Source organism: Lissotriton helveticus, assembly GCF_964261635.1.
Source record: "Lissotriton helveticus chromosome 1_1 unlocalized genomic scaffold, aLisHel1.1 SUPER_1_unloc_4, whole genome shotgun sequence".
Classification (NCBI taxonomy): domain Eukaryota; kingdom Metazoa; phylum Chordata; class Amphibia; order Caudata; family Salamandridae; genus Lissotriton; species Lissotriton helveticus.
In genome coordinates this window covers 5,073,244-5,094,540 of record NW_027611681.1, presented here as the reverse complement: position 1 = coordinate 5,094,540, position 21,297 = coordinate 5,073,244, and the positions used below count along the sequence as shown (strand labels likewise).

The 21,297-nt window shown below is 47.2% G+C and overlaps 1 long non-coding RNA gene across 1 annotated transcript in view; it reads left to right on the top strand.

Moving 5' to 3' along the window:
• The window catches only part of LOC144806023 (uncharacterized), an 88,845-nt gene extending 68,137 nt beyond the window's left edge, over nt 1-20,708 (top strand). Inside the window, exon 4 of the long non-coding RNA XR_013605653.1 lies at nt 19,003-20,708. This is a non-coding gene — a long non-coding RNA (uncharacterized LOC144806023). The remainder of the gene's footprint in view (nt 1-19,002) is intronic.
• The last annotated feature ends 589 nt before the right edge of the window (nt 20,709-21,297 follow it).

Here is a 21,297-nt window from a genome sequence, read left to right as displayed (position 1 = left end):
AATAATTTTTTTTTTAAATATTTTTTTTTCTTCGTTCCCGCTTCGCGAATCGGGAAGCTTCCCGTTAGCTGACCTTGATGCCGCGAAATAGACCGCGAGCCGGTAAACGTTTCTTTACCGCAAGTGCCGCGTTAGAAAACAACATCGTGACGCCTCCCGTCCGCATGACGTTTCACGTTGTCGCGTGATACGTCATATGACGTGCTACGTTAGCGAACTGGTACGCGAAGCGAGTCGCAAAGCGCAGGTTTCTGGAAGCAAACCGGGAGGCCCTGCAAAGCGCTTAACGTAAACACAGCAAGTCATGTGACTTGGTAATAACACTTTTCATTGGTTCATTTCACTTTTGGTTTCCTAATGATGTAAGACTAGGTCATATAATCTAAAATGAACACTTTTGATTGGTTGAGAACTCTTGTTTTTCCCAAATGATGAAAATCCCTCCTTCTTTCCTCACTCTGACTTTCATCATTGTGAGAGAAAGACCCTTTGTGATCACTGAGCAATGGCTTCTTTAGTAGCTTCAGCTGGTGCTTCCCCACCACCTCCACCACATCCAAGGAAGAGTGGACCACCTGCTCAAGTTATAATTCAGCAAGAAGAGGAAGAAGAGGAAGACGAGGAAGAGCAGGAAGAGAGGCAGTTTTTGCCTGAGGAACCCAGGACGTCTCACCGGAAAGAAAACTTCATTTGGCAATTTTTTAAAATTCCCAAAGGTCAGAAAAAAGTAAATGCAAGATACGTAACTTGCCTTATATGTCAAGATAGACTGTCCAGAGGAACCGACAAAAAATACAGTTTCGGAAACTACACAATGCATCGCCATATGACTAGGTGGCATCCTAACAACTACAGTGCTGCACAGTTTCGGAACGACCTAGATAATCTCCCTATTATGGCCAGAAGATCTGTTGTACCGGAAGTAACGGGACCAGAGGGCAGGGAGATGGTGCCAAATATACAAATGAGATTTGGTGAAGTAAAACACATCTGCGTATTTTGCGATGGATTCATTTGCTACGGAGAAAGAAGCATCACTCTGATCAACAGAGCTATTGACTATCATATGCAAGTTTGTACGAAACGCCCAAAATAATAAATACTTTTATTTTGTTTTGTTGCTCCTGTTGAGCCCTTTACAATGAATCGTTTTCATTGCCCCCTCCAAGAAAAACCCCAAAAAATATAAAACTGTTCAGAAAAATTCAAAAAAAGTAAAAAAATGTTCTGAAAAATAATAAAAAAAATATAAAACAACAAAAACAATAAAAAAAAGTTCTTTTCAGAACTACCTCCCCGTTATTAAAAAATTGGTACAATATTTGGAACTGTGCCAACCTCTATTTCTCTTAGTTCGCTTCCCAGTTCGCTCGCCGGTACGCGAACCGGAAGCGAACCAAAAACAGTAAGTATAAGGGAAGGAAACAGACACTTATGTTAAAAGAAAGACAGCTATAGGGGAGTAAACTAGAGATACTATTACCCGTAATCCACTGCTGATGATGTCACATATTACATCATTCATGACATGCTCAGTGACATCATCAGCAGAGGATTGCGGGTTTTTTGGCAACGTGCCTTATCCACGGTTTAATAACGCTGCCTTTTGCTTTATATAAGTTTTCAAATTGTATGAAATATATACCAATAGGTCGTTATGAACCTTTAGGTAGTGCTTTTCTTCATGAGGTCTGGTCGCTTCCATACACATACAGATGTTTTAAAGATGATCAAGAAGTTTATCTGAATGGAGAGGAATGCACTGAGACGCCAGATCATTCACTAATGTGTAGGCACATACAGTTACACGGTTCATGCAACAAACACCGACCAAATATGGCTTGCGTGTTGCAAGGCACGCCAGTTCCTGCTATCATCCCCACGTTCAAGTTGTTGGAAAATGGTAGTTATTTGATGCTCAATAATGAAGATTGTTCTGAGTTAATTAAAAGTATTCCTTTTATCGTAACAGTAAGTGAACGGGTTATTTGCTGCAGAAATGTTCTATTTTCTCCCACACATGAACATAGGGAGTTTTCAATCTGGCCACAAATACCAACCTTGGGAGAGATTTCAACGGCATGGCAAGAATAAGAGCTCTTTTGTCTCAGAGAGAGGTGGCCTTGAGTTCGGCCCGTGAAACTTTCGTGCTTCACATAGCGAACACCCGTACAGAGGTGCAGACCCTTTTCAATTCAGATTTGCCTTTCAATTTCAGCAAGATGGTTCGGACTATCTTTAACGCATCCTCCACAAAGGCCCTGGCGCACTTTTTTAAAGTTGTTACCAGTGGTCTCGTGACTTCATTTGAGAAAATCTTTGGAGTCATCCCTGCTTTCTTTCATTCTATTTTCTCCACTCTGCTTCGTGGATTGGCATTTTTACTTGCATTACCAGCGGACGCTCTTGTGCTTTTTTACATTTTTAAATATGGATGTCCCTCCTATGCAACCTCCCACCCTGCAGCTGCTGACACTGTTCCGCAATCGCATGCTAGAATATTATGGCACAATGCCGTTGGCGATATTAAGCACGGCATATGGATTATCTTTTCGATTCTCCTACTTCACCTGTGTCCAGCCTGTATTTCACTGCCTGACCTGTGATTTCGATTGGGCCATTGATTTGTGTCTCTGCGGACCGGTTTCTCCTGACGTCGACTTTAATCAGCTGATGACTCCTATCATTACTCACGAGTTGGTTTGTCCTGGCGAAAGGATTATGGCTGTGGCATTGATGCATGGACTAATTGGTCCCTGGAATTTATTGGCGGCAGCACAGTCTTTCTTGGAACAGAGCTTTCTTGAAAACCCACCGAGCTGTCCTCTGATGGTGATAGAGGATCCGGTGCTGGGAGAGCACGTATGTTCTTTTCCGCTTTTAAATTGGATGGCTGAACTGTTTTCGGATGAAGACGGTGACTTCCTATTGGAGGCTGTTGCAGCTTATTTTGCATACACAGTTATGTCATAGACCTTTTTCATGTTTGATATGCTGAGTACTAGCATTTCATTGACAATTCATTGACTTATTTGTCAAGTTTTTATTATTTACCTTGCCTATTGGCTTAAGACTCGATAAAGTACTTGCCTGTTTTATTTTTCTTTAGCATTAAATTTTCCTAGTTTTTAATGCTTTACCTTGCGGACCGTCCACATATAAACTTGCAATCTGCTCTCATGAGATGGCACTTCTATTATCTTATTCAGTTCGTTTCCGGATCATGGGGAGGTGTCATCTAGGTCCTGGATATCTTTACACCGTGTTAAGTTAGCATGGGCTCATTCCCGGTTTAAACGCCATTTTTCCTTTTTTGCAACTTCTGCACACGACACTTAGTTGTTGCTTTAGCTTTCCACCTAGTAGTTCATCGTGGTTTACATGAGAATAATATGTTATTGCTCTACTATCTGCTTTGCTTGTTAAACTATATCTGTACAGCGAGTGCTAAAGTTTCAAGAACAACACGATACAGAATTGTTATGAGGTCTGATCTCCACGACTTCATACTCATAACATAAGTGCAACTTCTGCCAATTCTGGGCATGAGGCGGGTTTTATATTGCTTTGCCGAACACACATACACAACAGTTGATGCGGTTCACATGAAGAGAGAGCTGGTGTATGCTGATGTGATTCCTTCAAATCTAAGACACTAAAGTATGGGCACGCCCTAAACCAACACAAAGAGACCTTCTTAGCAAATAATATAATATGTGTATTAGGGAGGGTGAGATATAAGCAGCCGCGGGCCGTGGAGGGAGTTACGGTGAGGCAGGGAGGCGGGGAGCGGGAGAAGCAGGGTGGAGCCCTCTCTACCCTGCCTCTCCCCCTCCCCGCCTCCCTGCCCCACCGTAACTCCCTCCACGGCCCGCGGCTGCTTATAAGTGTTGCTAACTCTTATTCATTTACAGCATGTTAACATACTGTCACCATTCGCTTTTTATGTACTAGTAACTATGCTGGTAATTTTGCTACTGATAATATGTGTACTTGTATTCTCCACCCTGCTTCTCCCCCTCCCCGCCTCCCTGCCTCACCGTAACTCCCTCCACGGCCCGCGGCTGCTTATAAGTGTTGCTAACTCTTATTCATTTACAGCATGTTAACATACTATCACCATTCGCTTTTTATGTACTAGTAACTATGCTGGTAATTTTGCTACTGATAATATGTGTACTTGTATTATCTAAGATACTACGCCTGAGAAGACGGCATTAGTAAATAAACATTTCAAATACACATGTGTTCTTCTTAACTCCATGTTCTGGTTTCTAAGAAATATATAACGACCGACTGTTCATGAGTTCCACGTATCCTGAGGTACTATAAGTTCATATTCTGGATTGTCTAAACATTGAGAGTTTGTTATATCCAATGTGACACTGTACCTAGCTTGCTAAGGAGTTTTTGATTACTAACGTGAGTTTTGGGACACCCTAATTCGCCGAGGTTCCAATCCTCTGTCCACAGTTCTGTGTGAGAACAGAAACCCTGCGACAGGGGCACCCCCGACCCTTGCTGGAGCTTCATCACACTTGCGATACAACTCCAGCAATGCGCCACCTTTACGGCACAGATACATCACGCATCTGTGCTGTTTTTGCCCCATGATGCGCCGCATTGTAAATGCAGCACACCATAGGTGACGGAACAGCGGCACAGAATGACTAACACATCCCTGGTGATGCGCCAGTCATCATAAATGTATCCCTATGCTTCTTATCTTGTTAGAGATGAACCGCCATATGTATCATCAAAGTTTTTTGCATTTCCTAAATAGCGAACTTTAAGGAATAAATAGCGATTCTTTACCATTCCTAGTTTGCGATTAGCTATTTGCTAATTACAAATTACCCATTCATTTCCTTCATTTCCATAGGGCGGTTGGACTCACTTTTAGCTCGAACGGCTGAATGGATTTCCACGAAACTTGGCAAAATTGTAGGGACTGGTAGGCCGATGTGCCTTTGCTATGTCTCAAGATATATGCTCCAGTGGTTTTTACGAAAATTAACTTTGAAAAATATATATTGGGCTACATTGGCCTATATATATGTTGGAGCCCAAATGTAGCCCAATGTAGCCCAATGAAGCCCAATGTAGCCCAATGTAGCCCAATGTAGCCCAAAGATGGCCGCCAGACACACAAAAAAACAAATGTAGCCCAAATATCAGCCAGATGTAGCCCAACTATAGCCCAGTGACAGAATGACCAATCAGCTTCGCAAACCTCCGTTACGCGAAGCGGAGCGCTGTTACAGATATATATCTTTTTTTGAACGTTAATTTCTCAAAATCCACTGGAGCACATATATTGAGACCTAGCAAAGGCACATCGGGCTACCAGTCCCTAATATTTTGCCAAGTTTCGTGCAAATCCATTCAGCCGTTCGATTATTATTATTATTATTTTTTTTGCCCTGCGGGGCCCTTTTAAAACCTCCACATCAAACCTAGGGGGTCAGCGAGGATCTACTATGCCCCCTTATGGTTATTTCCCCCTTTGTTTTGGCCTCCTCTTGTCTCTCGATCCTACCGAGAGACAAGATGGCGGCCGCTACGGACTTTTTGGAATGTTGACAGACGCCAGAGAACCAATCAGCTTCGCTTCACAAAGCTCCGTTGCGCGAAAAGTACGCGTCCTGGGACGCTTCCCGGTCCGCTGTTACAGATATATATCTTTTTTTAAACGTTAATTTCTCAAAATCCACTGGAGCACATATATTGAGACCTACAAAAGGCACATCGGGCTACCAGTCCCTACAATTTTGCCAAGTTTCGTGCAAATCCATTCAGCCGTTCGGGCTAAAAGTGAGGCCAACCGCCCTATGGAAAACTCAATGTTAAAAACACGTTTTGGGACCCCCCTTTTTTCTCGGCCCCCCCTTGACGAACCCCCCCCCAAATTTTCAAGGGCTGCTCAGAAACCATTTTCCTGAAAATTTCAGCCAATTCCGTCCACAAACGCCAAAGTTATTAGACATAGAATTTTCAAAAATCCCATAGAGAAAAAATCCTAACTATATATACCTACTGGCGACCGCCAGTAGGTAATATATATATATATATATATATATATATATATATATATATATATATTCAATGGTTTTTTAATAGCAAATATCAAAAGCTGTAAAATGTATTCTTCTTTTAAAAAAAATATATATTTTATATGTATTTAATATGATTTTTTTATGTATATACATTTTTTGAGGGAACGAATTTATCAACTATCATGCTGAAGAAGAGTGTGGGGAAAAAAACCAAAGAGGAGGACTAAGAGGAAAGAACAATCAGTTCAAAAATACAATTGCTTTAAAGCATGAAGTGCTTTTCCACACATTTACATTTAAATAACCCATATTAGAACATACAAAATATCTACAGAGGAGACGGTGTACATTGAATTTTAGACTCTCCATTGGTACCTACATGTTGGTACTTACATCACCCACACAACACAACAGCTCTATTCAGAGCTACCCTACCTCAAAGCACTCTAAAATATTATTTTAATATTTCCCTTGGTTTTCCCCTTGTTACGCTTTCCGGAACGCTACCCGGTGCGCGGACCAGGCGCTAACCGTGCGAAAATTTGAAAAAAAAAGGATTTTATTTTTTTACATATATGGGCCTCCTCAGCCACCCTCAGAAAACCTAGGGGGTCAGAATATGTCTCCCGTGCCCCCTTAGATGGCGGCCGCTCTGGACTGTTTAGAATGTTGACAGTCACCGGAGAGCCAATCCGCTTCTCCTCGCGAAGTTCCGTTACGCGTCTGGTACGCGAACCGGGGCGCTAACCGGGACGCTGTCACAGATATATATATTTTTTTGAACGTTAATTTCTCAAAATCCACTGGAGCACATATCTTGAGACCTAGCAAAGGCACATCGGGCAAACAGTCTCTACAATTTTGCCAAGTTTCATAGAAATCCATTCAGCCGTTCGAGCTAAAAGTGAGTCCAACCGCCCTATGGAAAACTCAATGTTTTTTGACTTTGTGAGGGTGTCTACTGTGTTTTGCGGCTGATAGCAGGATGCCAATAAATCCCCTGACTGAAGTTGCTGCTGCTGTGTGTCTTTTCAAATTTGAGTAACTGCACCGTGTTGGATTTATAGCGGCCAGCTCTGGTCGCGGAAAGACCCCGTGTTACATCACGCTTCCTGCCCGAAGACTGTATATGTACGGACATTATGGAAAGCAGCAGGGGCTGGACGAGGATGCAGTACCTCTGCCTGCTCCCAGGATTGACACCATGAAGCTGGGCACGCTAGCGCAGTAAGATGTTCCTTCCACCCACTTGGGGTTAATATGTTTTAATCAGGACTGTGAACACATCCACTGTGATATAGATTGGCGCACCACAAGAACCAGAAAACCTTGCGTGTGGCCACGCCCTTTGTGCAGGTATCACCGCAAGCTGTGCTGTAAAATCTCGTGCTTGCAGTCCTTTCTCGCCGCAGATGAAGGGAAATGGATTCCCGAAACGCGTCCGGCGTTTTTTGACTTTGTGAGGGTGTCTACTGTGTTTTGCGGCTGATAGCAGGATGCCAATAAATCCCCTGACTGAAGTTGCTGCTGCTGTGTGTCTTTTCAAATTTGAGTAACTGCACCGTGTTGGATATATATATATATATATATAACATTTCTATGGCAAAATGAAACCCCTCATTTTGTTCCTTTTCAAATTAAATGTATTAAGTGTTACCACTTTATTCCAATCAAGATGACTTCAGGTGTGCCATACTTTTGTCATAAGTAAGACTGTTAGCGTTCTAGTTGTTCTTTAGAACACTCTGGGACATTCTGTCATTGGGCTATAGTTGGGCTACATCTGGCTGATATTTGGGCTACATTTGGGCTCTTTTGTCTCTGGTGGCCATCTTGGGAGACTGCATATCAGAATTTTTTTAATGAAATATAAGAGGATTTGAGAAGTCACTCAAAATGTGCCCTAATTTTTCTTTCTTCAGCACTAATCATAATTTCTATGGCAAAATGAACCCCCTCATTTTGTTCCTTTGCAAATTAAATGTTTGGCTAGAAAGATCAAAGATCAGTAAAAGTAGTCTGGCACCAACAACGAAAAGGAAAAAGGAAAAAGAGGGGAAAGGTACAGAATTGAGGATAACTACACAATTGGGACCTGGAAATCCTAGCCGTAGTAAGACCACCAAAGAAAAAAATTAGGGAGACATTCCAACAAAGAGAAGGGAAGCTAGATTAATGGGAGACATCCACGGCGTAAGGCAAGATTGTACCCCCAACTTATGGGGTTTCCTAGAACCTTCCGGCCAGGACAAAGGCGGGAAAAAAGTCAGGAAATTAAACCCACTAAATCGATCACAACTTATATTCTCCATGTCAAAATGTGCAAGCCTCGGCAGCATTGGCATAGAGGACCTTAGAAAAGTAGGGTTTGTTACAAATAGCAAAGGGGGTGATGTGACCAAGCTCCTCTTCTACTCTGCCTTGGTGAAAGCCGCTGCAGAAAATGCCAAAAATAAGCTGCAAAAGGAGGGGATTAGATTGGTAAGAAGGGAGGAATTCCAGGGGCAGCACTTCCTTACGAATCATGCTGGACTAGGGTACGGCAGATAAGGTTAATCAACTCAAGTTGGAATAAGAAGGAGGATCTTGCAATACCTATAACTGAAAACGAATTTGCAAGATACTACAGATATATTTGCTGGAAATAGGTTTAATGTCCTAGCATCCCCAGAATTTAGGGAGTAAGAAGAGGAGGGGTTCCTGAGTGAAATCGACTAGGAGCATGGGTCGTCAGTTCTATCATGGAATATAAATGGCTACAAAAAAATATTGACTCAGAATAATTTTGATAAATTCATTAAGAGTAATGATATTGTCTGCCTGCAGGAGACTTGGCTGTGTGACGATACACTAGCAACCCTAGTTACAGAAGGTTTCGTCCAACACTATAAAGCAGCAAAGAAAAATACTCTGGGGAGGCCATCGGGCCAACTAATGCTGAGTTCCACACAAATAGCTAGGAAAGTTGAGAATTTGAAACTACATTGTGATTGGGCATTAGGCTGTAGGGTCCTACTGCAGAAGTCGGATCCCTGCTATGATGGAATATGTATTATAAACGTATATATACAGAAGGGAAAGGACAATGAATAGAAGGTGAATTTGGGAAAACTGAAAGAAGATATAAAGTATGTTAGCCTAGAGTATCAGAAGGATATATTATTGGTGTTAGGTGATTTTAATCATAGATTAGACCCCCGAAAGGGTGGATAATTGGCACAAGGAATGTTTAGAATCTTATAATATCGAATTAGCCATTTTCCCTAGAGGAGAGATCTCGCCACAGGATGCGACTTTTACTCAGCTGATGGGTTCACTGGGCATGGTATGCGTAATTGGAAGAATGAAGCCAGATCGGCCAGCAGGACGCACTTTTTTGAGGGGCCTGCAACTTTGCCCAATAGATCCCAATAGTATCATGCCTGGTTCCTGAGGCCTTGTCTCGAGCATTGTTTACAGGTCTGGGGGGCGGGAACGTCGACCGGGAGGTGGGGAGAAGGGGGTAAAACATACGAAACATATTTTTTTTAACAAAAAATGGTCACAACAATAGTCGATTCAAAATATGTTAAAATGCTTCGAAATGGTCCAATTTGATATCTGACAGACTATCGCGGCACCCGCGCTTTACTTTTAATGTTAAAAGTAAAGGCCGGGTGCCGCGATTATCGCAAAAGTAAAGAAATAGAAAAAACATTTTATTCTTTACTTTTGCTATAATTGCGGCACCCGCGCTTTACTTTTTAACATTAAAAGTGAAGCGCGCGTGCCGCGATTATAGCAAAAGTAAAGAAATAGAAAAAAACATCTATTTCTTTACTTTTGCTATAATCGCGGCACCCCAGCTTTACTTTTAATGTTAAAAGTAAAGCGCGGGTGCCGCGATTATAGCAAAAGTAAAGAAATAGATGTTTTTTTCTATTTCTTTACTTTTTCTATAATCGCGGCACCCGTGCTTTACTTTTTTTTTATTTTTAAATTTCCAAAACCTTTATTCTCTTGCAAAATATTGTACAGGGCGTGTAGCCTACAACCCAGGGGCCGGCAGCTGATGCTCACCAATTTCATTCGATCATACCAGGAACTTCTCACACAGCCAATTAGCCGACATCCCAGAGGCTCGGCGGAATTCAGTTCGTATGTGACGTAAATGGTCTCCAAGTATGTCAACAGTGCCATGTCTGTAATATCGTCGCACGCTCCCTTCAACTGCACATTCGCCTGCATACAAGCAATTAGCACGCCAAGCCCAGCAAATCGCAGGACCAACACAGCTGCCATATGAAAACTAAATTCCTAAATCCTACCCCAACAACCCCCCCACCCAGAACTTGCCAGCAGTTCGCTTGCCCAATCCACAGCCCAGACAAGTAATTTCAAGTCACCCTTCTTTAGGTATGGGAGTGGAAGACCAGCACCCCTCAAAGACTCTAGCCCACCACCCCCTCCCGCATAACCTCTCACAACACCTCTCGTAGGTATCTCTTTGCTACTTTTAGAGAGCGCTGCATACTCCGCCCCGGACTCCTAGCTGACTCATATCACCCCCGTCCTGACTCCAGCTTTACTCTGTGTTCTCCCCATTCCCAGGATTAGTCCCCGCAGCGTGCTCCTCTGGTATGGCAACCTCATCAGTGTTCCCACCCTGCTCTGTCTCCTCCTCTACCTCACTCGTGTGGACATATGTCCGGTACAGACTCCAGAAGTTCTTGGGGCGACTCTTAGGCGGGAGCAATTCACTGTATGTTTCAGATTGAGTACAGCAATACAGCATATCCCTAGCCCATCTCTTCTTTGTAGGCAACGGACCCCTCATCCAGCAAATAGCCACGACGCGCCTGGCCACTAGTAAAGCCATATCCGCCAGTCGTCTGAGCGCCGCTGGCAGTGTTTTCGAGTGTCCCAGCAGTGCTAGTGCCGGGTTGGCTATTATCTCTACGTCTAATATCTGGCTAAGTTCCGAGAAAACTTCCACCCAAAATTTGCTGATACCAGGACAGTTCCAAGCCATGTGGATAAAATCAGCCACTTGTGCGTGACAGCGTTCACACTCCGCAGACCGCCTTAGTCCATACCTGTATAGCCTCTCTGGGGTATAGTAGACACGATGCAGATATTTGAAATGCACCAATCTGTGCCTCCCATTCAGCGACAGTCTCCTAGTGCTAGTGCAGCAATACTTCCACATCTCGTCATCTATCTGTGTTTGGAGATCGCGTTCCCATTCCGTTCTAGCCTTGGAATATTGAAGCTGCTTTTGCCGAACTCCCAGTTTATTGAGGTTCGTAACCATCTTGCGAGGGGATAACGTCTTTATCACATAAGTAAGTTCCGGTACCTCAGGTGGTTCCGCAAGGTCCGGCCCAATAGGTCCTGCAGCGCGCTCCGGACTCTGTGATACTGGAAGCGCGTCAAAAGTGAAGCCTCTGTCTGCGGGGGGGGGAATCTGCTCCCAGGTTCTCACCACCCCGTCAACAAATAGGTCCTCTAACATCGTGATTCCCAACTTGTTCAGTGCTCTCGTGACCCCTTTCTCTTTCAGTAGTGGGAGCCATACTGCCCATTAAATTTGCATTTGTGGGGAATATAGCAGTTCACAGCCCTGCGCCCGCATCAACTCATGCCAAGCATGGTTCGTGGTCTTGATGGAATCCAATCTACCTACACTACGGTAAGGAAAAAGGTTCCGCAAACAGACGTTCCAGTATTACGTGTGGGATGTGTGGAGTACCATGTATCCACGTGTGCAGATGAGCCGCCTGCGCCACCCTGTAATATCTCTCCAAGTCCGGGGCACCTAGGCCCCCCATCTGGTATGGTAGAGTCAAAACCCTCCACTGGATTCTGGGTTACTTTCCTCCCCACGCAAGTTTAATGAGTACTTGTGTCAGCTACCTTGGAGAGGACGACCGGGATATTAGAGATATTATAGATATTAGAGAACAAAAACAAGAACCTTGGCAAGACCACCATTTTCATGATGGCAATCCTGCCTATTAATGACAGGGGAAGTTTTCACCACTTTTCAACGTCATCTACGAGCTTGGAAAAAGCTACCCCATAATTCTCCCGAATCAGTATTTCTGGGTCCGTATGTAAATGTATCCCCAAGTACCGAACCGGATCAGTCGACCACTGCAGTGGATATTCCATCTCAAACGGCCCAGTGACTGGTGTCAGCGGAAACGCCACTGATTTGGTCCAATTAACTTTCAGCCCTGAAAGGGCCCCAAATCGCACCACCTCTCTAAGTACCGATTTGAGATTTGTTTCCGGATCACGGACATACAGCAGCGTGTCATCTGCGTACGTGGAGATACCTATTTTGTACGTCGGAAAGTTGATACCCTCTAGACCATGATATTCCCTAATCGCACATGCCAAAGGTTCCGCAACCAGCGCATATAATAGGGGTGAGAGGGGGTATCCCTGCCTGGTTTCCCTGCTTATTTCGAAAGCTTCAGTGACCGTGTCCCCTACTCGTAGCCTGGCTGTGGGTTTGTAATACAAGGCCCCCTGCATTTGCAGGAAGGGTTCACCCAACCCCAGCTTCCGCAATACTCTCAGCATGAATGGCCATTCCACAAAGTGGAATGCCTTCTCCATATCAAGGAAAATGGCTAGAGCTTTATTTTCTTGCCGTACATGTTGCATGGTTCCCAGTACCGTGCGGATATTATACGTGAGATTTCGATCTGGGACAAAGCCGGCCTGCTCTGGTGCCACAAGGTCCGGAGCAAGCAGTGCCAGCCGCGTGGCTAACACCTTAGCATACAGTTTGGCATCAATGTTAATTAGGGAAAGTGGCCTATAGGAACCGCAAGAGTTGGGAGGTTTCCCTGGTTTCAAAATTGTGATCAGCAGCGCCTCACTCATGGAGGCCGACATACTACCCTCTGCGCAGATATCATCAAATAGGGAAATCAAGTGTGGCATTAATTTGTCTATAAATGCTTTGTAAAAGCTCACTGTGAGGCTATCCGCCCCCGGGGCACTACCAGAACGCATCCCACCCAACGCCTCCCGTATCTCATCTTCCTGGATTGGTGTCATCAAAAACTCCCTCTGAGTATCAGACAAGAAGGGCATTTTTATGTAGCTGAGATAGTCATCGATCTCCTCCTCCATCTGGGAGGATTTCGACTTATAGAGATCTGCATAGTAACCTCTAAACTCATCAAGGATCTCCATCTCATCAGTAAGCACATCTCCTGTGGCTGTTAGTAACTTATCAATCACATGGGGTCGCCTTTCCTGACGCAATATTCTGGCTAACACTGAACTGGGCCTCTCCCCTTCCCCATATGTCCGAGCTGTGGCATAATTGCCCATATGTTGCACTTCCCTATCTGCCTCCTCATTATAGTCAGCAAGTAATGTTTTTAGCTGTGCCGTGACTTCAGCATTTGGGTTGCCCTGCTGCCTCGTCTCAAGTTCCTTCAATTGAGTTTCAAGATGTTTCAACCTTTGTCTAATGGACTTAAGGACACTAGAATACTTGGCAATAGCCATCCCCCTGATATAGACTTTGAATGCGTCCCATATAGTCTGGAAACTGTCAACAGATCTCAAATTAGTCTCAAAGAAGGTATCTATATCATTTGCCAGTTCACCTCATCCAATAGGGAATAAGGGGGAAATCACCAAGTAAATGGAGGGATCCGCTTTATTGGCGCTACCAGCATCAAAAGTAGGGGGAATGGTCTGAAAGCGTACATGGTAGCACCACGCAGCTCCGAGCACAAGGAAGCATCGACTGAGAAGCCAGGAAATAATCAATTCTTGTGTGTACATTGTGAAAGACCGAATAGTGCGTGTACCCCACCTGTGTGGGGTGCTTGGATCGCCAAACATCAGCAAGGTCTAATTTAACCAAATCCGCCTGCATGTGGATGGCTGCTGCAGATGGCCGGCGAGGCGGCCCCCTGGATCTGTCCAGGTCCGGATTAAACACAAAGTTGAAGTCTCCCCCCAAAGCATTTTAAAGGAAGCGTGTGACCTGCAGTGCCCGGCCAGTGCCGCGTAGAACTCAGGATGGTCGTAATTGGGCCCATATATGTTAACTACTATAAGGTCGTGTCCTTTACCAACGCATCTGGCAATCAGATAGTGACCTTCCGAGTCCGTCTCAATCAGTGTTAGCTTTAATTGGGATCGAGGATTGACCCACGTTGCCACCCCCCCTGGAGTGTGTAGTGAAGCCCGCGGCCAAACTGTTACCCCCGAATCCTTTAGCAGTAAGCATCTTACTCGTTGGAGGGAGGTGAGTCTCTTGTATTAGTGTGAGATCAATGTGATGCCTATACAAATAGTTTAATACCTTCCTAAGTTTGCGGTAATCATTCAGCCCTCTCACATTCCAAGTCAAAGCCTTCAGTGTGTCAGGACCGCTGTCTGCGGCCATCACATTCGTTTCTGCCATTCCAGTTGTGCAACAGAAGCGGTATCAGAAGGCGCCCTCCCAGCACTGCTAAACAGTCTCTGCGAGGCCATTTCGGTATCAGTGGTTCTCCTACATGTAAAATCGGGCAGCTCACTGCTTGGCTCAACTTTCAGTACCCCCTGTGCAAAACAACAACATCCCATCACACACACACACCCCCACCCACAGCAGACCACCCCCAACCTGGCCTGGCAGGACCCAATCAAGCCCACCAACTTCCAACTTGAAATGTTTCCCTGAGTAGTCTCAGGTAAAGCCCTCATAGGGGCAACTAGTGACAAAAGCGCTAGGGCAGAGGTCGGCATAAGAATCGCACAAAAGTGCATCAGCATTTTACAGTGCAAAAAAAGAGACCCCATCGCCATCACCCTGGTTAATGTCCATCGACGGGAGGCCGAGCCTCGGCCTATCGAGTGTCTCCCAATCGCGCCCCCTCTCATTGCCGCCTCTCACCTCTAACATCAAAGATCTATGGCAGTGTTAAGCAAGAATCATGTTGGAACTTTGCCCCAAACTGTACCATGAAAGTCACATGAGTGTCATCTGGTGCATATATAATGAAAAGATCTCACCAATCCGCCATGCGCAGTCCAATCTCAGGACGTGACAGTCTCTCGTCTGCAGCACTTCGTCACACCAAGGAGTCATGACAAAGCGGTGTCCCAAAGGCACGCCACTGCTCCGAGTCAAATGTGTTCGGGAGCGGGCAGCGCATCAGATCGCCAGTGAATTTATTCTTGTTCGTCCAGGTTGCTGCTTTCTTCTTGTTCTCCGGCCTGTCTGTGCGGGCTGTTCCTCTGTTCCTTGGACCACTCCTTTAATGATTTCTGTAGTTCCCTAGGGTCTGTAAAGGATTGCGAGTGACCCCGTCTGTTGATCCTCAATTTTCCCGGATACAGCATTGCATAGTCTAGACCAAGGTCTCGCAATTGTTTCTTGTACGTAGCAAAGTGCCGTCTCTCCTCCTGGACCTTCGCTGTGAAATCAGGGTACAGGGACACCTCCATGCCCTCATATTGTAGCTTCCCCTTGTCTCTGGCCACTCTCAGCGTCGTGTCGCGGTCTCTATAATTCAGCAGTTTTGCTATTATCGGCCTCGGAGGCGTGCCAGAGCGCAGTCGCAGTCCCAGCGTGCGGTATGCCCTCTCAACTATAAACATCGGGGAGAAGACATCGTCTCCTAGCAGGGTGACCAGTAGTATCTCCACGAAGAGTTCCATCTTCCCCGTTTGCGTCATCTTCGCAATCCCCGTGATGCATATGTTCGAGCGCCTTGAGCGAGCCTCCAAGTCTTCCGACTTATCCTGGATAACCTGTAGTAGTCTGGAGAACTGTTTACGATCTTTATCCCACTCCGTCTGCGCCTCTTCAACCTCCGTGATACGCCTCTCTGACATGTCAAGTCTTTCCGTATGCTTGTCTACCCACTCCGACATGCGATCCATACGATAGGTGAGCGCGTCGATCTTCGTACCAATGGACGCCATGCTGTCTTGCAACCCTTTCTCCATAGATACAAGCATATCTTTTATGTCCGTGTACATTGTGCCTTCTGACCCTTTGTTCCTTGGAGATGGATCGGGCTCTGTGTCGTCCGGTGCCTTTGTCTTGCGTTGTTCAAACGCCAGCTTAGTCTGGGTCCTGTCGTTCTTGCCCATATTGCGCCGCTGGGTAAGGTCGGTTCCCTGTTTCACTGCACGAGCTCTGGGTTAACGGTCGCTACGATCAGTGGCACTGGTATCACAGCGGCGCTCTCACCACGAGATGCAGACTCTCCGCCACTACCCACTGCTCGCGGTCTCTGGTTCCCGCCGATAGGGCGGCACAGTACTGTTAAAGTCGTTGTCACCTCACAGCCGGTAGGGAGACCGTGCCTCTGGGATTCATTAATTGCAGGCGCTATCAGTTGTCTTTCCGTTGGGGTGTCAGCCGCGCACCCCTCGTTGCGCTGAGGTATAGCGGTCACCGGGTCAGCAGACTATATGTACTAGGGGAGTGCTGCTGTCAGTCCCTTAGTGCGGCCCACCCCGCTGAATCTCCTAGTGCAACGTGGTCCTGCGCCATGCACAGTACAACTCGAACACTTCAGTACCCTGCCGGCAAAGATCTTCGAATATGTGCGATCTCCCATTTAAGACAGCTATTCCGCTGGGCGATCAGCGCCCAAACACCACCATGAAGCGTCTTGGGTGGGGGGAGTACAGATGACCCGTGACCCCACCGCACAGGGACCAGGAGCTAAATCCACTTTGGAGGGGGCCGCAGTCGGTCGCACACCTCGCTAGTCCGATCACCCCCTGTGTTCCTACTGCCAATGCAGTCCCACAGTTTGGCTCCTCCGGGACTCTACAGTCTGATTGTAGGGAGCGCTGGGGTATGGGGGGAGAGGGTGGACCCGGTGCAGCCGAGCAACCCACGGGCCGGACAGTATTGGCCTCAGCCTGCACCTCGGCACCTATGTTGAGGAAACGCCAGCTCCGGGGTAGCGCCCAGGCAGCACAAACAATGTCCAATGGCCGCAGGGAGGGCCGCCGCCGAAGCGCCAAAATGGGCCCAGTGCGCAGGAAAATGTTTGCATCCCAATCCGGCGTTGTCCCGAGGTCCTATGTATGGCCGCTGCAGTCCGAATCACTGACCACTGTATCTCACCTCAGAACCCTTCGATGGTACTGTGTCTCACTGCCTCGTTGTCCTTCTCTGAGGTGTACCGAAGGTCCCCGAGTCTCCGCCTCCCCACCAGCCGCACGTCGGATGACGCACGCCGGCCGGGCGCACAGGAAAGCCCGCTGCTTTTGGGCATGGGCAGCCAGTCGCTCGTGTGCTCTCCCACACCTCCGGTTTTCAGCCGATTTTCGCCGGCGACACCACCGCTTGTACCGGCAACGTTGGTGAAGTGTATTCGCCCTCTGTAGGCTCTTAGAGTCCGTCGAGGAAGAATAATTTGCAGGATTTTAACGGGTGATGGCGCGGAGCTCAGCGCTCACACGTCTTGCATCGACTCTGGCAAGCTCCGCCCCCTGCTACTTGCAGTCTTTTGGCCTGGTTACATTTCCACATTACGTTGGTCTTGTAGTCCAGGACTCATGTCCCTCAATTGTGAAATGCACCCTCCTCATCTGTTCCACAGGTGTGGCCATTACAGTCTGTGACTTGTCTCACTTGGGCACTGGGTCCTTGCAGTCAGCTATGCTTAAGGTTCTGGACAGCATCTATTACCGGAACTCTGTTGTGTGCTTTGTGGGTGGGTCAATTGTTTACACAATGCCTGAAAGCTAACATGTGATCTGTGTGGGCCTTTGATATGAATTGCTGATCTGACTTGCCACATGTGCCTGGGGTATTTAAAACACACCCATGCAGCAGGTGAGACCAATTTTGGGGCCTCATGAGTATGTATATCCAGTGTGTCACACTTGCTTAGCCACCTGCCTACTGCCCAGGGCTATACACTGTTTCACGTTGACCAGGGCAGTCATGCCTACTCCAGGGAATTAAAACACTTAGTACTCCCACTCATGTGTATCAACTTACAGATTGTGCATAGTGAAATGTGTGCTCAGGTGTCTGCCTCTGTGTCATTGTGGTGTGGCTTCCTTTTTAGGACAACTGGGGTGTTCATAAGTTTGAGGGTCATCAGGCCATCTGAGATGTGACTATAGGAGACGAGACCTGTGTGACATATAGGTGTGTGATCACTTGACTCTGCACAATGGTGTATGCAACTGTGAAGTTCAGGCAGCTGTGTTTCATTCACAGCAGACTGGGAGGTGCTCATGTTCAGGGAGTTGTGTTCGCAGTCACTCATCTGTCTGATTTGTATGCTGCGGGATCATCAGAGTCCGGAATATGTTGTTTGCAGGGCATAGACATGTGCACTTGTCAGCTGCAGAGCTTGTATTCCCCATGACCTATGATTGAGAGACAGTGCAGACTGCTGTTTTCTGGTTGCCCTACCCCTGTGACATGGAGTAGTGATGACTGACCTACCAGGCATGCCTGTGCCATGGCATTGAACTTGCTTGGAGGGATCCTGCAGTGGAGTCAAATGTGCTCCATGCACCCCATTGTGGCATTGACTATCAGGACATGAGGACATCATGGTGTTTGGTGCTGGCATGCATCACAAGCATGTCAAATGAGACTCTGGCCATCCCTTCATCCTGACACCTGTAGTGAGTCAGTGGCAAGAGATGTGATGTGTGTATAGTAACAAACTTCTACATGCTCACTTGCATATCCGACAACTGTGTAGGTGGTGCATGTGTGCACATTGGGGTATTAGCATCCAACATGCAACAGATATATGGGTGCAAGGCCAGGAGGGATATGAGTGCCATGGTTGATGGTCAGACTGACAATTGGCTTATTCAAAACAGTGTGAGCACTTTGAGCAATGTTCAGCTGATGATACCAGGGCTTGCCCTGTGATGTGCTGTACTCACTGTGGTGTATGCGGTCAGTGCAGGTGACTAATGTTGGTTTGGTTTTTCCAATTCTATCCAGATACATCCACGGCCACAGGAGGGGACAGCGCCACGGACCAGGAGAAGCTGCAGAGCCAGACTGGGACATCAACCGGGGAGTTAAAGGGACCCAGTGGCACGGAGGGCGAGGGAAGCCACACCAAGGAGTCCTCAGCACCATCCACCTCAGCTGAGGACCACAGCAGCTCGGAGGATGACTCCCTTGTGGAGGTGGTTGTCAGCAGCCACCAAACCCCAGCTAGTGAGGCTGTCCCCGCCACCACCACCATCACCACCCTCCCATCGGCTCCCATCCCAGAGGTCCGGGGAGGCTCCTGTGTTCGGAAGCATGTCTCCTGGGTGCCAGGCACCACAGCCCCTGTGTCCCCTGATGCCCTGAGTGTGGAGTCTGTGGACTTGCTTCGACAGATTTATGTAGAGCAGACATCAATGCTGAGTGTCCTCCATGCACACACTAGTCTGTTGACACAACTGGTGTTGTTCATGGAGGGCATGTCATCGGGCATGTCTGCCCTACAGAGGACCAATCAGTCCATGGTCTCCTACCTGACGGCAGCAGTGTTCCTCCTCTAACAGTCCCTCACCCCTCCTATCTCTGCCCCATCCATAATTCCTAGCACCCTACCTGTCCCAAGCACACACACACCAGCACAGTCACGCAAACCAACAGACACGAGCAGCACACAAACACCCAAACCAATGTCTAAACGTGCACACAAGCAACCTCAGGGGACTGATACCACACTCACAGGGGATGGTTTGCAAACACACACACAGGCATCCACAACCACTCCACAGTCCTCCGATAACTCTCCGTCCAAGACCCCTTCCCTTGCCTCACCTGCAACCCCATCGTCCAAGCAGCTCTTCCTCTGTGACCTTGGCCTCTTCCCAACCGATCCAGCTGATCCAGCGTACAAAGGGAAGAGGAAGTCCCCACACAGAGGGGAGTGCCCCTCACACCCGGATACCTTCCCCCAGGCACAGGCAGACTGAGGCCCCCACTCGCAAGTCCTCCCAGACCTGGAAAAGAAAGACCCCACCCCCGCCCGCAGCTCCACAACACAGTCTCTGTCCTCCATCCCCCAGGCCACCACTCCACAGGTTCGCCTGCCACACCCTGCCCCAGGTTCCCCCACCCACAGAACACCATCCCCAAAATGCTCAGGCCCTCCCCCTACCACTTGCTCTTCTACCCCCGGTCAGCCTGTTTGTGCCCCTGGTGTGGGGACCGTGGCCCCCCTCTGTCCTGCCGACCTCACCTGAACCCCATTCTGCTCCCATGGAGTTAGGCACTGCAGTGGAGTCCACGACCACCCCGTCTGACTTGGGCACTGCAGTGGGGACCCAATCCACTCCATCTGACCTGTGCACTGCGGTTGTGCCGGCACCCACCCCATCAGACTTGTGCCCCACAGTTGTGATGGCACCCACTATGTCAGACACCTCCACTGCAGTTGTCAGTGACTCTCCTGCAACCACCACCCCTTCCCTGCCTCCGCCTGCTGAGCCCTGATCCTGTCCCTGCGGTGCCTGGCCTGCCCCCATGTATGCCCCTCCGAGTGGATGTCCCCTGGCCTTAGCAGTGCAGGCAAGCAACGGGTGATAGTTGTCACTCACAACCTATTTGGAGTATTGCTATGGACTGGCCATTGGCCTTTGTTTTTTCTGGACGTTAAAATTTGACTTTCCCATTTGCTGAATAAAGCATTTGTTATTATCCTTGTGAATTGGATTTAGCTGTACATTATGATGATGATGTTTAACCTGTTATAATGCTGGATTTTCAATGTTGAACACTGAGGTGTTGATGTGATGTACTCCATGTGGTCCATTAGATATGTATCCTATTCTGGTCAGTATCCATGTCATCCTTAGCAGCAAACTGGGTGTGTCATGATTAACACATTTTGCACAGGGATGTTAACATTTCATTTGCATGGTCACATCTGTGGCTTGCACCCATGCACATATGATGTGCTTCCCATTGTCCAATTTGTCTATTTCCCTGCCTGTGGGCCCATCTCCAGTGGACATGCAGGTGTGGGCATCATTGGTGCAGTCAACTGTGTCCGCTGTGCAACTTGCTAGACATATGTATTGAGTATGTGCAGATGACTTAAGGGACACTCCCGTACCCAGGCTGATGTGACATTGCCTGGGCCCATGGTGTGTGTTGTGTGGGCATGTCTGTGTGTGTTCCAATCCCTTTTTTTACACAGGCTGTGTCCCCTTAATATGTTTGTGTTGGTGATGCTTGCTGAGTTGTCCTGTGTTCACCCCACATTTTTGTCCTGGGCTTCCAGAAATGTGG